Below are 18,211 nucleotides of genomic sequence, written 5' to 3'. Positions count from 1 at the left end.
TTTGTTGACTATCACTATGAGTTAAGAATTTTAGATTCGAAATTGTGGTCGGATACTGAGGCTCAAATTGTCCTCTAATTAAAGACAATAAGCTCTATTATATAATATAACTCCTTTTCGTTACTTTATTCATCCTAATACATCTTTTAAATAAGCGCAAGAAAAAACATCTAAACTAAACAAAACCCGTACATAGATAAAATCAAAATGTTATTAAACACCTTACTCAGAGACATCTAATGATTACTTAACTAAGTCCTAAGCAATATTTTAAATACTCATTGTCTTTGAGTACTGCAGTATGTGTAAGTGGTGAAAATCGGATGTTCTCCGAAAATGCCTAATAAAAATATTTCATTAAATAATATAAAAGCCTACTCATACAGTAGTTTATAATGGCTTACCATGTAACCATGTAACCATGAATATGAAGTAAATTATTATACCTAAGCATTATAAAATATGTAGCAAAAATTAACATTCGTTTGCACGCTAACATTGCGGACGGTAATTACATAAGAACTTGAATTATATGTTATACATTCGCCAGTGGACAGACTACTGCTAACAAAATTATCTAAATGAGTTATTACTAAAGATAACATTTTAATTTCATATTTACGTAGACTCTTCAATGATAAAATATCAGTAAGTGTGGCTGCTGAGCATTTAATCCCAAGTTGGTTATTGAATTTTAGATAATTTTAATGATCATTATCACGTAATTTGGTAATCCGTTGTCCTTCGCATTAAAATAAGACCATTATTTCTAAACACATGACTTTCTTAACAAATTGACAGTGGAACACCACTTAAAAATGTGATAATTAATAGTACCTATTTAGTAATGGTAAAATATAAATCAATCTGCCTAGAGCAAACTCGGCGATCAATGCTCATTCTTTTGTATCCATCTTGACTAGGTGAAAAGAAACATTTCTTACTTGTGTCATTGTTTTACAATGCAACTATGATATTAACTGATGTATTTTTTATACCAAATAGGTAATACTTATACCGATGCATTAGCTAATAAAAGTATAGAAATTAGGCAAATTACTAAACAAAGAGTAAAATCACTCTTAAATAAGAACTAATAAAGATGCTTTTCGCTAATAATGTCTATCTCATTTCATCTCCGCACCATAAAACGAAGCCTATTTCCTTAACGATGCATATTTCCTTTTGAAACTGTTTTGCTGGTATTACGGTGATATATAAGTGAAGGTTATGTGATGGGAAGGATTTGTGAACGCGAATAAAGGAAAAGAAAAGCATTGAAAAGATAAAACCCAATTCAATTGCGAAAACTTTATTTCAGCATGAGTATTCAATTTAACTGCCTCAATGCACGAGTGTCGACGATCCGATTTAGATTCGATTAATCGGTCGGGACACCGAGTATGGAAGAGTTACATGTTCATAAATTTATTGATATGATTCAGTATAATGAGGAATGTTTGAAAAACAAAACTATTCTTATACATTAACTAAAAATCACGGTTTACTCGTGTAAATTAATGGAGAAAAGTTCTACTAGTTTCGAGTCACAGAGGGACTCTTCTAGTCAGACGCGGCGATGTCGCGCAGCCTACGCATTTTTAGTTAATTTAATATTATGTCACATGACAGTTATTATAAGAATATTCTTATTCATCTTCTCACGACTCAATAATCGAACTCGATACCCATATAAACTCTCGAGCTCTTGATCTTTTTTTACATTTGATAGGTCGACTTCTACAAACAAAACATAAAACAAAAAGTAAAAAGAACTTTCGACTTATTAAAGGCATCCAACATTTTCACACAGCGAATATTTATTTCGGACCAAGCTTAATGTAATCATGAAAGTAATATCCAGTGTTTCAGTGAAAAATTTCAGATTCATATTCTCGTAACCCGACGGAGATATTGAAATTGCATTGGCACTACGAACATAGTGTTCTCAGCGATACATATTTCAGATGGTTATTAAAAAATCAGAATTCAAATAATACTATTTTCTTCTAGTGACACGGAGAGTGATTTCCCAGTAAAATAAAAATAGAATCAATCGGTTTGAGCTAAAAGGTGTTGAATTTTTCTCATATCAACAAATATTTTTAAAGTACTTAAAATATACGAATTGTAGAAGTATGGTAGTCAGGGTTAAATAGATAAAACATGGGATCGTAATGTTTTTAATTCTAATTATTGCTTCACTAGTTTCGAGTCACAGAGGGACTCTTCGTCGTGCAGCCAACTGCGTAGTAGTAGAGCTCTTCTCCATTAATTTACGAGAGTTAGATAAAACTCTTGTTGGTAATAAATCCATTCCTTTTGAGCATGACCTTTTTACACCCCTTAAAGGAGCAAATAAACATTCAGCCTTTTCATAAAAAGCAGTCACCGTAACATATGAACGTCTGCGACATCAATTTACAATATGAAATCTCATAAACTGACGTGTCAAAGGCGGAGGCGGAGGTCTACCGAAAGAAACCTCAAAGAAAATGCACTTTCCTACATTTCGCATTCCATATTATTATTCTGTCTGACTCGCACAACACTTGACTGGTTTTTTAATATCGTATCCAGCTAGTTTTATTTATTCTAATTTCAAAACTATATATTTTATCTATGCATACAGTCTTATTTATTCTATTTTCAAAACCATAGTCTATCTATGCATACGATGATAATATCGTATCCAGCCAGTTTTATTTATTCTATTTTCAAAAACATATTTTATCTATGCATACGATGCTCATGTTTCTAGCGGACACAAGCGCCACCGTATCATATTGTAAAAACTCTTAAAATTCTAACTCAGTCCAAAAAAATATACAAGTTATAAAATATTTATACGAATCTGTTAATTTATTATGTAAACAATAACGTAGAGCATACATTTTTTAGCAAAATACCACTCTATTCTGCAGATCAAAGTAAATATAAACATTTAGTTTTGTACTAAGTACCCGCCCTTGTACTTCTGTGCTTACAGCGAATTCCAACTATTTGCATAACCAGACATGTTTATTTTCTCAACTAAATCTGTGAAATCACCATAACGTTTTTACAGTTTCGGCTACAATATATTTAATCTGTGGAGGTGATAAAATCTAAGGGTGACGTCACGCTCGGTTTTAGTTTAAAAGTGTTAAAAATAGAAGTTGTTGTTGATAGGTTTGTGGCGAGCTTGCTTGAAATACAGGAGCGTTTTTGTAGCGGATTCTCGCCAGATTTGGATTTATCCAGATTTTAGGCGCCGGGATCGGGCCGGCGCAGTTATGTTTCATCATGTGTTCATGCACGTGGTATACGAATAAAATTTTAACCCGGTTTTATAGTATTACGACGTACCTATCGATTATATATAAAATATCCTTCCGTTCAAATCATTTCTTCGTTCAGGTACGTGCAAATCGTGAGCATTGAATTGAAATATATGTTCAATGTTAAATCTTATTACATAGTTTACATTTCGAAAACCTAACTAACCTTTAAAAATGTGCAGATATTCAACATAAACTTTGATAATCACCAATTAATTATTACATGTATAATATAAGTACAACTTTCTGATATCTAAATTCCTACCCAATTATTTAAATTATACACATTTTAATAGGAAACAAAGACAAGTACATACCAACAGCAATGAAACTGATAACCGTAACAGTTTCTGTACAAAACTGAAATAGTTTTCGATATTCAGAGTAGTTACAGAAACGCGCTGAATGCGGAACACGTACAGTATTTGATTTCACTAAAAGATAACTTTCAACGAAGGTAAAAATACTTTTTAAAAGTATCTTCCCTAATGCATTTCCAATGGCATTTGAAAAGGATTCCTTGATTTTCACAAAATGTCAACCTTATAAGTATAAGTTTTTAAACTGACTTGGTTACTAACACTAATATTAGAACTTACGACGGGATATTTACCATGTTTATTTATGTCTATGAGTTTCCGATATTTCGGCACTGTTGCAAGCGCCATGATCACGGATGAACTCTTCATCATGATCCGTAAATATCCCGTCTTAAGTTCTAATATTAACCTTATAAGTATCTGATTAATTCTATGACAGGTCAGAAATCTATTATTTATTTGATTTCTAACTTCATATTTGCGTCAGACGGCAACAGAATATCAGACCCACAAAACGGTCTCCCTTTTTCTTTTATTTACCAATCATGAAATTGCCGTGCCAACCAAAAACCTACTCTTTCAATATTTGTAGAAGCGTGTGACGTCACGCCACATGTTATACAGACCTCTCTATTTGCGGCTCAGTCCACACTATACGAAATTACTGTCACTGTCCGAACACTCAATGATATGGGGGTTTCACACTTAATTGGATTCTGGACACTTAATTGGCTAAGTGATGGATGGAATGGCCGCCATAAGTTACCTTTTTGCTGGTTGAAAACGTATGTAGTGTGGTATTTGTACAAGATGAATTGGTACGCATCTGTCAGGAATGATTTTGAGGTTAGATTTTGGGGCAGTTTTGTAGTAGTAGTTTACTGCTTCGTTTATTTTTAGTATGAGTGCATTTTTACTGGCTACATTGAACGTAGAAAACTCTGCAATCTGGAGAAGCTGGAGGTTGTTGGCAGGTTAACGGGAAAAAACCTCACCGGCCTTACAGTTCCAAAAGCTATGAAGACCGCAGAGAACAGGATCACAGAGGCGCTTGTAGGAGGGTCATACATCAAGTAACGCGTGCACCATACTAGACACGACATTCAGTAATGAAGAGAACGACAGAGAAGAGCATTTTTACTTAGCAAATTCGAATTATAAGGTCAGATAAATCTTGAAACTTGCATAACAAATAGCTATAAGTACGACGTCTGGAACAGAACATTTTTAAAAACCTCGCGGCCATTTACGTTCTTCTTTAAACGTGTTATATAAATGTCAAAACATTGTTTAAAACCTTACCTTCACCTCATTTCCTTACAGACATACTTACCAACATACATTTCTGTTTCCAGGTCGAAGCATCATCAAATAAACATCTGCATTGTATAAAGAAGCCTAAAAGGGTGAGTGATTTATACTTTTATATAGGAATTTATAAACTGTTTAAGATAAATTGAGACTTATAGCGTGAAAACATTTTTATGCCAATCCTTGATGGAATGATGTGTTGATTAGTGCGAATTTTGAATGACCATCTGGTAAATTGTTACAGCATGTTACAAATGTACCTATTTGAAATTAATGAATGATATCGATGATTCCGGCTGTTAGTTTTACATTTGTCATTTCAATGTGTTTGGTTTTGAGTGCCTAACATTTGTATCTTATTTATAATTATTATATGATTGATTTTAGTAGTTTTACACATGCACAAACAACAAAATTTTCGTACCTGCATTCTAAATAGCTGTACTGAATTTTGATAATACGTGCTTTGATTGGTCGGCTCGAATAAACCAACCAATCAGAGCGTCGAAAGCGCTCTCGTTTCGATTACTTTAAATGTAAAGCAAACTCATACTAAGGGTACCGATGTATAAGTACTAAGTACTATTTAAGCAAAATTATTGTACCTACCTCCATATTGCACCATTTAAGGCAGATTCCATAACACGGTTCTAAACCTGCGTGGTTTTTTGTTGCTATTTGTTATTTATTGTATTATTGTTTAGCGTAAATAATAAATAAAGTAAAAAAAGGTGTAGACGACGGATATAATATAAATATTATACAAAGTTATACCTTTTGGATCCGACAGACAAACTAAATATATAGTTTTGTCGGACTATAAACTAGATCATAAGTTCATTAGCATGTACCGTTTAATTAATAATAAATAAAAAATAATAATAACATTATGCAATAAGCATGTCCAGAAGCCTGTGGAAACTTTTTATAATTAGAATGAACACAGATCCCTATTTATTTAACAGCAGCATCAAATAGCACGCGTAATGAAAACATTAGCGCTACGACCTGTATCCATTACTTGGTCTGAATTGCAAACTACGTTCATATCGGTTTCCGTGCACAAATACAGCATTTCAACGAAAATTATTTTAATCTGATATTAATACCATTGAAGTTTTAACTTAATATGTACATAAGTTGATGATTTCGTGTTAAATACGATTATAGTATAGTTCTGTGATATTTTTATGAGATTGCAAGTAATAGTTATTCCAGGTAGCAATTCAATTAAAACTTGATCATGTAGTCAGGTTGGATGAAAGCAGATTTGCGAAAAGGCGTCCTAGACGGACATATATCTACAAGATTGACGATATATTAAAGAAAGGCAAAATTAAAACCGACGAACATGCATGAAAAGACTGATGACTGTAATGAAACGAAAGAAGTAACGTAATATTCGTAACAATTGGCGTTTCTGTGTTTCTGCGTGGGCGATATTATGGGCGAAAAGCAAACGAACATTCAACGTACATCGATTATTATTTTGGATGCATGGGTTATTATTTTAAATTAAACTAGTTTCTGCCAGCAGCGTCACCCGCGTTTCTGCGGGATATTAAGTCCTATCACCCAAGTCAGCTCATAACCTATCTGTATACCAAAATCCCTTCAATAGTTTCAACATTATTGACGGACAAACATCCAAACAAACCAAAAAACTTTCACCTTCATAATATTAAACAAGTGTGACAACTTGACTAACTTTCGTGCTATTTACCTTTATAGCTCTGGAGGAATATTTTTTTCATTTGAAACGTATAAACAAACGAAGCTCATTGTTTGGCGACAAAGAACGAAGCCATAGATATTACCGTTGATACTTTTTACGAAGACTTAAAACTTTTTCAATGACTCTGTTCATACTCGATAAGGTTACTTTGCTGTTCAAGTAGATTTGTTTGAAAAGAAAAAGAATATGCCAATACTGTTTTATTTACCTGACTTGCGGTTCAAGAATCGAAGAGGTCAGTTGGGTTCGTATTTCGCCTAAAATAAAGACTTATTGGATTTTTTTTAAATTATATATTGCAAAATAAAATAGACTGCACGGTTGGCGCAGTGGCTGGGCAACTAGCTGCCGTGCAACGTGTAGCGGGTTCGATTCTCGCACCGAGCAACTCTTTATGTGATCCACAAATTGTTGTTTCGAGTTTAGCTATGCTGTGCATGGGAAATTGTATGTTTGTAAACGCACCCACGACATAGGAGAAAATCTTAGCGTGGGCCAACGTTTTTTTTTTAAAAATATTTCTGTAGATAGATTTTGGAACGTAATGCAAATATCTTTTTTTATCTTATTGAGATTTCAAACAAGTTTATGACCTATCAGAAAAGTATAGCGTTCAAGTCGTAAACTAGGCTATAGGATTTTGACGTATGCAGACGTGTGCAACTCAAGGGTGTTGCTCGTGTATTACCGATTCAACAACTAAACGAGAATTTTATAAACTACCAACCAACGTAACAACTAACTATAAAGTATGTATAAGAAATATTCTTAATTATTTCTCAATTTTATAGTCAGTTGATTAAAGAACATGTTGTAACATCTTCGTGGTCTACCAAAATAATCTATAACAACATATTTACACGACCTAGCGTGCGGTTTATTTAATTTAAGGCTTATAATAATAATATTCTATGTACTACGTACATCAATAAACATTTTACGACCTTATTACAAGCATGCAAGGTCAAATATCGTATGTTACCTACGCGATACTGATGCGGTAGTAATAAACCCAAAAATATATCATTAAAAGGTGTAATAAAAGTTATATTCCATCGATTTATAGGATTTCAGACTCTGGGTTAATGTAACCTTATTAAATAATCGAAGATTATATTTTTATTGTGGCAATATATTTTATACAGAAGACATTAATGGTAATGGTATAATCGGGAGTCATAAAATCCTAATGACATGTCTTAAACGAGAGTGTGGTGCCACCCTTAGGAGGTTGTGAAAGGATGGTTGTCGCACCATGACATCCAATTAACATATTGAAATAAACTTAGTACAAAACATCACCAAAACAAAGAAAGAAGGAAAGAAAAGGAATGAAGAAAACCTTCAATATTACACCCTGGCCGCACTACGGTGGAATCGTGGCGGTTTTAAACGCGTAACATGTCATGGCATACTAAAATTAGACGCGACACAAAACCGTGCTGCTTTTATTCGATTTCTTGTTTCAAAAATTTTTACATATGTGTGGTTTCGTTCTTATGCAGATAGATCCTTATAGGTTAGTTTAAAATAGATAGTGTTCTTGGTTGATATAAGAACTGCGCCTCTAGCCATATGCTTTTAGCACTTGTCTACAGGGTGAGTGTCAAAATGTACGTTAATCCTAGAGTAGAACACTCAATGTATACCGATGCTATTTACTTTTCTATTCTACAAGTAGACAAGCGTTTAATGGCATTTGTCTGCTTTGCTTGTTTGACAGTGCATAACACAAATATAAAGACATGTATTTCTCAAATTTTCAGACTGTATGTAAATTATGCAAAGCAAGCTGTTCAAACATAAGGAGGTCGTTCAAGTTTCTAGATTGTTTTGATGAGGATAACTTTAGATAATCAGAAGTGAGCATATACAAGTTTTGTTTGTCTTACTTAGGTTCAGATTACTGATACATACAACACACATACGATTACTTGAAGGATTAACTGATAAAGTAAACGTAATCCTAAGAAAAATACTTTCAAGTAAAACTTTGTAACGATGTACAAATAGATAGGGACTTTCAGTAACCTCACTCATACGACGAAACACAACGCAATCGTTGTTTAACGGCGGTTTTCTTTAAGACTGTGATATCATTTCATGACCGAGCCATGACTGCCTCGTTGGTCGAGTGATCGCAAGTGCGACTGCCGGACAAGGGGTCTCGGGTTCGATTCCCTGGTCGGGTATAGCACGGAGTCTGGAATTGTGCCCAGTATATGGCAAGCAACTCACCCCCTGTTACATGGAACTAATAACACAATTGGTGAAAAGTAGGTGTACATTGTATAGAGGCATTACGTGTCGTAATGTGCATCTCTGGCTACCACCTCGGGGATAAAAGGCGTCACGTTAATATATATCATAGCTCACTCACGCTTGTCAGTCCAAATTAAATTATTTACATTACATCATTAGCTCATATAATTGTGTAATCAATGTTATTGCACTCTTTGTAGACACAAGAGGTCGTTAACAGGTTTTTATTAAATATTAATTATATATAATATTGACTCGCAAAACCACAAAACCAAACACTCGTCCATTAACAGTCTACTAAGTAAATGTACAAACAGAATAGAACAACTATTTGCTTTCGTTTTATTTGCTAAAGAGCTTAACAAGCCAGCTAATTTTAAATCAATTAAGTCGACTAAATATAGGCTAGTATATAATAAGAATAACCAAAGTTACCTAGTGGATTTACCGGGGCTCCGGCTCGAAAAGCAGGAGAAGGAACGGGGTGGTTTTTAGTCAGTAAGAGTCTGACACTCCTTCTCGCCTTACCCAAGGCGGAGGAAGTCATTGGATGATTTTCGCCTCTCAAAAAAAAAAAGTATAACCAAAGTGCAAAATTTTTTTTAAATAGATTGCACGTAAGCTAATCGATTCTACTCGTGACCAGAAGGCTGGCTATTTCTTCGGTCAGAAGATAAGCATTGCCAATTAATGTAGCAATGCGGCCAGTCTTCTGGAAACGTTCTCCAGTAAGTAATGCGGACGAGTACTTTGGCTTTGGCTATTTAGCTTTTTTAATATTTTCTACATTAATTAATTGATTATTAAATTAAAATATGTCGACTAAATATAAACTGGTAAGAATTCTATACAATAAGAATAGCCAAACACACGAATCGTTGTCACGTTTATCACGTGGGAGAGCTATGCTTCGGCACGAATGGGCCAGTTCAGGCAGAAGTAGTGTCATGGCCGTCAAACAAGGCTTGAGTTGTGTTTTACCCGCATGTGAGTGAGGTTACCGGAGGCACTAACAAAAGGACGGCAACGCACTTTTAACTTTCTCTGGTATTTCTTGTACTACTATCCATGGTTGTTTGGTTACCATCAGATGATAAATTTACTCGTCCGTTCTGTCTGTCTGCCTATTTATACCACAAAAGAAAAACCCCGGATAAAATTAGGCACTTGATTTCAATGAACAACTTCACAGTTATCAAGGATCTTTACAAATATATCATATCAAGGTCGAAGATCATAATTATACATTCTAAACATGTCTAGCAGTCTGTCTGTCATAAAGATGAAGTTTCTCCATTCCAGAGATTCCAATGAAGAGGGACGACCCTATACATTCCATGATTACTCTCGTATCTAGTGTGCGTTACCTCTGTTTGCTTTGGAGCTTGACTGGATGCACTCCCGTATGTATACGGTCACATATTAAACTTCCATCATTCCTATTATTCATTACAGTTTATAAAACTGAGGAAAACTCTCTGTCAACCTCGGCCGCGGAGTAAATAAAACTTAATACTCGCTATATTACTATTATTAAAATTATGTAGCTACTACTTAACTGGAAATTGTTCAAATTATAATTCCATATATTTATTTAAAATTCTCTAAAATTACATTTTACAAACACTACTTATAAAATACAAAATAAAATGATTATTAAAAATATAAAAATAAGAGCCGACCGGTAGCGGGAGCATGGAGGAAATTATAATAATTATATTATTATAGTTTTCAGCTTACTCACGTAACTGTTTCGCGGAATGCTGCTCATGAATATGAGCCTCTAGAATGGCTTAAACTTCTCTTCAAACAGTTAAGTGAAATAAGCTGAATGCCATAATAATGAATAAGTATGTCTCACGAAAGTTGTAATATAATAATTGTTCCATTTATTTCAGTTAAAACAAAAATCGGTTGGCGCGGTGGCTGGGCAACTGGCTGCCGCGCAACGTGTAGCGGGTTCGATTCCCGCACGGAGCAACTCTTTGTGTGATCCACAAATCGTTGTTTCGGATCTGGGTGTCATGTGCATGTGAAGTTGTATGTCTGTAAACGCACCCACGATACAAAAGAAAATATTAGTGTGTGGCAACGTTTTTTAAAAAAAGCATTATTAGACTATTTCGTAAAACGACACGTCTTGTTGCTCAACTTCTAAAAATACTTATTCAATAATACCTATTATAAACTTTAAGTTGCTCATGACATTTGAAACGACCCGCATGATAATAGCGCGACCCTCACTCCGTCTGAAAACACGCCACGAGTAACTTTAAGATCGCAATCTGTCTCCAACTTACATCATACATTTTACCATTGTTAATGATAATCATTTTTTATTCCTTTTTGTTCAAGGTGAGAGGGGGTATCAAAGTTCTGCTGACTAAAAACCACTCGTTCCTTCGAGCTTTGAACCAGAACCCTGACTAAAGCTCGAAGAAACTGTTAGGTTTTCTGTGGCTATTATTAATACCTTTTAGTGTCTTTTGTCAACAACGATCTTCGTAAATTTTGGTATTGGATTAGATTCAAGTCAAATAAATATGTATGTACCAATATAGAGTCTGAAAATATTATGCGTAACTAATAACAATAGCTGCTTGTTTAAAATAAATGACTTGTTCCTTGGGCGAGGCGAGAAGGAGTGTCAGACTCTTACTGACTAAAAAGGAGCCCGGAGTCTCGGTAACAGGTTAGGCAATCCGCAGCTCCGGGACAATCAATATGCTTATTATTCCATCTCTATCTGATACTTTTAGGTAAAAAATAAAATATTTAATAATGAAAATACCTTTAGTTCTAGCAAAATATGCGCCATAATATGATTTGATGTACAAGGTGTGACACAAACTACGTCATAACATGTCCACACACTTTGGTCACCAATCACGTAGCGTACCCTCTTTATCACGCAATAAAACGACCCACCCTTTACTAAAGCTAGTAAAAAATAAATACAAATTAACAGGCTTCCTTTATTGTGTGGGAAGATTGTAATTAAAATGAAATACACCTATTTTAGGACGCCGCGGTGGAAACAATGGATTTCCACATCGCTAACTTCTTGCTCCTTTCTGCGATAAACAATAAATATTCGAATATTTCGGGTCTCATAAATTAATTATGTCTTTCTTTAGTACTGGAAGTTATGAAATTCAAATATGTTTTAAGTAATTCAATTTTATTTTGAGTCGTAATGAAATATATGTCTAGTCTATAATTAAATTAGATAGTCAGAGTTTTATCCTATTTTTGCGTGGCATTGCCGGACTTTTAGTAGTTAGGAATTTAAAGGTTGTTGGGAAATCGAGGATTGGGAAGGGGTAATCGGGCCTCCGGTAACCTCACTTACACAACGAAACACAACGCAAGCTTTGTTTCACGTCGGTTTTCTGTGAGGCCGTGGTATCAATCCGGTCGAACCAGCCCATTCGTGCCGAAGCATGGCTCTCCTACACTTATACAGAGTATTTGCAAAATAGCAACGTAAGCTAAACAATAAAAGTTAAATGAATCGGACATTATCTATACGAAACGAGTTTTTTCAGTGTTTCAGTGACAAGGATTCGCGATTAAAGTGACTTCCATTTTGTCATGACTTTTTCTTTTAATACTTTTTTCTAAGTACTTTAATTCTAAAGAAAATGCCGTCCTTTCTTCATATAGCTTTGTATTTTACACAAGTTTTACTGAGGGGTAAAATGAAAAATTCTTGAAAAATATTGTCAGTATAAAAGTATTGGTGTTACACAGTAAATGTTGCTCGCAATTTTCCACGTGTCCTAGAGAAACCGCATTTTGTTGGTACATGTCGTAAATCTGTCCGGTTTTGGTCTGGAACTCAAACGTTTGACGGTATCTTGTATATATATGTATATATATATGTATATATAAAGGTATTCCAGTCGGTCGTGTGTGTCGCCTCGTGAATACGAGTGCAAAGTGTTTAGTCTCTCACCGTCACACGTGAAAATTGTGGCGTACATTGCAAAGCAAAATTTTCTTTAAAGTCAGTACAGATGAAATCTCTTCTTATATGTAGATTTTATCTGCTATTTTCTGAAGGAATAGGTAGAATAATTGTACCTACATATAACAAACCTATTTATTTTACTCTTTTGTTTTTGTAATCTATTTAATATTTGCAATGCATTCTTATTTACAAGTAATTCTTTTACTCGTATATGAAACGGAAAAACTTATAAAATTAGATATTAAAACAACATGCGCAGCAAAAAAAAAATTACACAAACACAAATCATAACATTTTTATTACATGGAACTTTCATATTATTTAAAATATGAACGTGATCAAGTGTTGACAGTTACTTCAGATACATTGATGCAAGTGGCTTTTATATATATATATTTTGTTGGCACATAAACAATGTCATATCAAACGGTACCGGGGAGGACTCGGCTCTGAAAATATGTTATTAGACACTATTTCATGTCACCCACGTGTTCTCTGAGGAATCATACCTATATCTATAAATATGTATATAAGTAACGACTGCAGACCAAGTTACAAAAAACCAATATAAATTGACCGTCAAATTTGCAGAACTATTATAAAAAGAGAGATCATGGTAAACTGGTTATGTAAAGCTCGTGTTTAGTGTACTTACACATTATTAATGAATATGGTAAAACGATAAGTGTATTTTATGTCGTGTACTACGGTGTCGTCAATTAAGTGTACTATGTGTTTCGTTTTTGTTCCCTGGTCAAACGAATTATTCAGTACTTTTTGGTTAAAAGTAACAAATTGATCGAGCTCAGTGGCATGCTATTATCATGGCTGACAGTAGACAAAAACAGACTGATAATGATGATGTTAATATAGTCCCTAATATAAAGGTGTATTTCTTTTTCCTTTTTTTTAGGGGGAAAATCATCCTATGTCTTCTCTCGCCTTAGGCGAGGCGAGAGGGAGTATCAGAGCGGGAGGTAAACCCGCTAGGTAGTTCACAGTTCCAGATCAATAGAAAGATGTCTGGAATTGCACCAACGGCTCAGCAAAAGGCTTCTCCTGAAACAACAGAAAACATAATAATAATTCCTACATTATCTATCATCTGTCATCAAAGATGTATACATAAGTCTAAGTAAATTAAGTACATTGAGCCGATAGGGACTAGGAGCGGTTATTAAATTAGAATTCTAAATAGACAAGAACCTATTTTCCGTAGGTACTTAGTACCCTTTGACGTAAATAAATACAGATCTCGATTTCCATTTTCCGTCCGCAATGAATTGTTTGCGTTCAGGCAGCCGTTCACGAACGTAACAAATATTTAGACTCGGCTTGCCCTTTGATTTGTGTTTACAATCATCAAAATTTTAATCCTTTGTTATTTGGACTGAAACTTGTTAAGCTTTACGTGTAAAATAACATTTATTTCCAACAAATAATAATTTATTATCATTTCAAACATTTCCGACTCGATGTTCAATTGAGAGCGCGAGAATACCACAAAATTGATTCTTTCCTTAAATCCTTTTATTCCGCTTTGTAACAAAACTTTCGAATCGGTTCGTATAAATTTCCGCTATGACGTGGGTCCTGAAAAATTGGGAAAAATCCGGTTCAATGTCAGCCTGAGCGACGCTGCTTTACATATCTCTTTTATTTCATTTTTCAATGTCATTTGCAAAGAATAAGTTTTGATATTATGTAAATTGTGAGCAATAGATAAAATACGATTTCAAAATGTATATATATCATTTATGTTATCGGAAGTAATTGCTTTCCTCCTAGTAGGTATTGCTTTCCTCGGTTCAAATTTGCACCAACAACCAGCTGGTTGTATAAAGGTGAAGAAAAAGTATCGATACTTGAAACATTTAATAAAAACTACTATATCTTGTTAACGTTTTATTATAAGCATAATATTGAAATATCCAATGCTTCAATGGAAAATCTTCATCACCGTAGTAATTAAGAGTGGCAATAAAAATGAATCAATAAAAATCACCCTGGTAACACGATAGTACATCGTTAAGGAGAAAAGTAAGGGTATTAACAAACCTGTAATTAATTCTTGAACATAAAACAGCTATAAAGCGCTTTCTATAAAGCTTAGAAAAAATGGAATCAAACAAACAGTTTGGTAGAGTTATCGCTTTGGAAGCGCTTCAGCGATGTATTGTATAGTCCTTGGCGTTCGTACGCTTTAAATATAATATAAACTATTTGCGTACACCTGTTGTTGCTACTAAATCAATCGCCTAAGGGTTGAAGGACTGGTCTCAAATAACTAGTTGAAAACTTTCAACTTGTTATAGGTAAATGTAAACACGGAATCTAGTAGCTACAGCAAACATTTTGCACGTAACATTCTAGCTTCCGAGTGGAAATTTCGAGAACAACTTAGTTTAGTGAAACGGCTACAAGACAACCGGTATTTGGGCCGGATTTCTAGACATGTTTTGGGGCTTTCTATTTAGTTTCTTTGACAAGTTGTTTAAGTGTAACTAAAACTGAATTATTTGTGTATTAACTAGCAAGTTTTAGGGTAAATGGACTTATAGTCATACAAGCTTTTGCTAGTGGCTTCGCCCGCGTTCCCGTAGGATAAAAAATACCCTTCCGACAGTCTCGGGTAAAAATAGCCTATGTGTTATTTTAGACCATAATCTACAGTTCTTCTAAATTTCATCTCGGTCTTTTCAGCCATTTTGACGTAGGTAATTAAAGAGACGTAACAAATATACAGACACACTCACAAACTTTCGCATTTAGTAAAATTTTATGACTATAAGATATTTACTATTGACGATATCTATAAGCGTGGAGATATTTTCAGAAATATGGTTTTGTAATTTACCTCAAGCACAAAGAGTAACCTCTTCTGTAAGCTTTGAATGTAGTAATATTATAATAATAATACTGTTTACAATAAATCGTCTGAGAACATATTGTATAGTTTTACTCCACCGAATTATCATTGAATGTTTACATACTCAGTACACTCGACCTTATCACGTTCAAAATAAAATAACTATTCCAGTGCCTCAAGTTCAAACTAGTTTTACTAAAATAACAAACAAATTCGGTGCTGTAACTATAAACATTTGCCAAAAATCACTATAATACACACAATAGCGTATTATATTTATAACCTTCTTTTTATTTATTTTTTTGTGTCGTCAAGTGTGTCTGGAAGAAATCACCATTGTGTGATAAGACTGCCCATTGTACACATATTACTTAAAATGTATGTAACCCGGTACTTAGATGTGTACAATAAAGCTTTTAGAAATAAATAAAGTTACGTTCAAATGGTTTTTGGTCTCCGAAATTTTATTAAATGGAGATATATGTAGTAACCAAGTTAAAATACACCAGCGTTATTTTTTTAATTCAATATTTAAAACATGTTCGCAAACAGAATTGTTTATTTAAGTATATCGTTAATATTTATTTTGAAAAAGACCACTAAGATAACATTTCAATAATACACAAGGCATTTAGTATAACATCAAATTAATTAAATTAAAACAAATGTAAAAATAAATACATATTACACAAGTACTGACCAAAACCGCCAACGGCATGAACTTTCCTTTGTAAATAAATGCTATGTTGTATAAAGAAATAAAAACAAATAAGGTATAAGAGAAAAACTTCAAAATATGGCCACCTAAACCCATTACAAAACAAATTAAATACATTTTCATAATAAATTAAGTCTTACGAAATATGTAGTTAATTTTATACCACATCGTTCACACAACTTCACATCAAGCTATGCAAAACCAACATAAGTTGACCCTCAAATGTGTGGAAAGATTATTCAAAGCGGGACCATGATAGACTGGTTTTAAGTGTACACATGACTGGTTTAGTTTGAAGTTTCACGGTTCGAAACAATCTTGTTATCTCAACGTGACGCGATAATCGTGTTGCTGCTTTAAAACCCAATTTTAAGGATATATGTTCGAGTACGTGTTACAACATGGCATGGTTTATTCATATTGAAATACACGTTATACATATATTGGAAACATTAAACTTCTTATTCCTCTAAATGGTAATCAGAAGTGCGAGAAGAAGAATCTTACCAGTAGCAGCGCGGCAATCGCCGCGTATTGTATCGCGGAATGCTCTCATGAATATGAGCCTCAATGGCTTGAAACTAGTCAACTTCCTCGTCAAACAGTTATGTGAGTAAGCCGATAACATAATAATTAAATCAGAGTGCTTTTATATCAGTATCAGAACGCTTACTCTTGAAACTAATCTGAGTGTCAATGCAATTTCAATCCAATTAAATCTCAATAATTATTCAATGTCAAAACTTATACGGTTACCGGAAGCCTAATTATCCCCGATTCCCAACCCCCGATTCCTCAAAAGGCCAGCAACGCACTTGTAACGCTTCTGGTGTTTCGGGTGTTCATAGGTGGCGATTGCTTACCACCATGTGATCCGTCTGCTCGTTTACCGGCTTGTACCATAAAAAACAAATCCTTATCCTGTCATATAGTATCACAGAACCAAACATTTTATCAAAACTAATGAACTGTATAAAGATCATTGACGGTTTTAAAACAACAACGTCATCTGCTTGACAACAAGTTGATAATCTGTAAACAATCAAATTTGTTTTCTTATGACATACAAGTACTTATAGCTCTATGATTAATTTATGCATGTTTATATTCCATGTTATTGGTTTAAAGGAAAAGAGAAGCGATTTTTGGTATAGGTTTAATATTTTTATACTGCCGATTTCAATAACCGATTTGAATCCAAAATCCTTAGATTTTTGACATTCGTTCTATAGAGTTTTTGTCAAACACTAAGATCCATCCATTTTTAACAAAGATCGGTTATTGAAATTGACCTTTTTTTTGCGAGCAGACGTGTCACCTGATGGTAAGCAATCGCCGCCGCCCATGGACACTTGAAACACCAGAGGCGTGTGTTGCCGGCCTTTTGGGGGTTAGGAATTTAAGGGTTGTTGAGGAATCGGGGATTGGGAAGGGGCAAATTGGGCCTCCGGTAACCTCACTCACACAACGAAACACAACGCAAGCGTTGTTTCACGTCGCTTTTCTGCGAGACCGTAGTATCCGGTCGAGCCGGCCCATTCGTGCCGAAGCATGCCACACTTAGTTTGTCGGCTATATTTTTGATAAAGATCGGTTATTGAAATTGGCAGTTTGTCGGCTGTAGTTTTAGTATAGTTAATATATGAACCATATAAAATCAATTTATGGTTAGCAAGTTTGACTGTGCGATGTCGCCGCGACAG

General features: G+C 34.3%; 1 protein-coding gene across 4 annotated transcripts in view; it reads left to right on the top strand.

The window, feature by feature from the left end:
- Positions 1–18,211, top strand: part of LOC118281565 (tachykinin-like peptides receptor 99D) — a 159,636-nt gene that overhangs the window by 38,690 nt on the left and 102,735 nt on the right. For all 4 annotated transcript variants that reach the window (XM_050706425.1, XM_050706422.1, XM_050706423.1 and 1 more), the window contains exon 2: positions 4,996–5,046. The gene's annotated coding sequence lies outside the window, so the exon portion shown is untranslated. The remainder of the gene's footprint in view (positions 1–4,995; positions 5,047–18,211) is intronic.

Source organism: Spodoptera frugiperda, chromosome 29, assembly GCF_023101765.2.
Source record: "Spodoptera frugiperda isolate SF20-4 chromosome 29, AGI-APGP_CSIRO_Sfru_2.0, whole genome shotgun sequence".
In the NCBI taxonomy this organism is placed as follows: domain Eukaryota; kingdom Metazoa; phylum Arthropoda; class Insecta; order Lepidoptera; family Noctuidae; genus Spodoptera; species Spodoptera frugiperda.
Note: the sequence above shows the minus strand (reverse complement) of the source record. Positions and strands in the feature narration are given on the sequence as shown.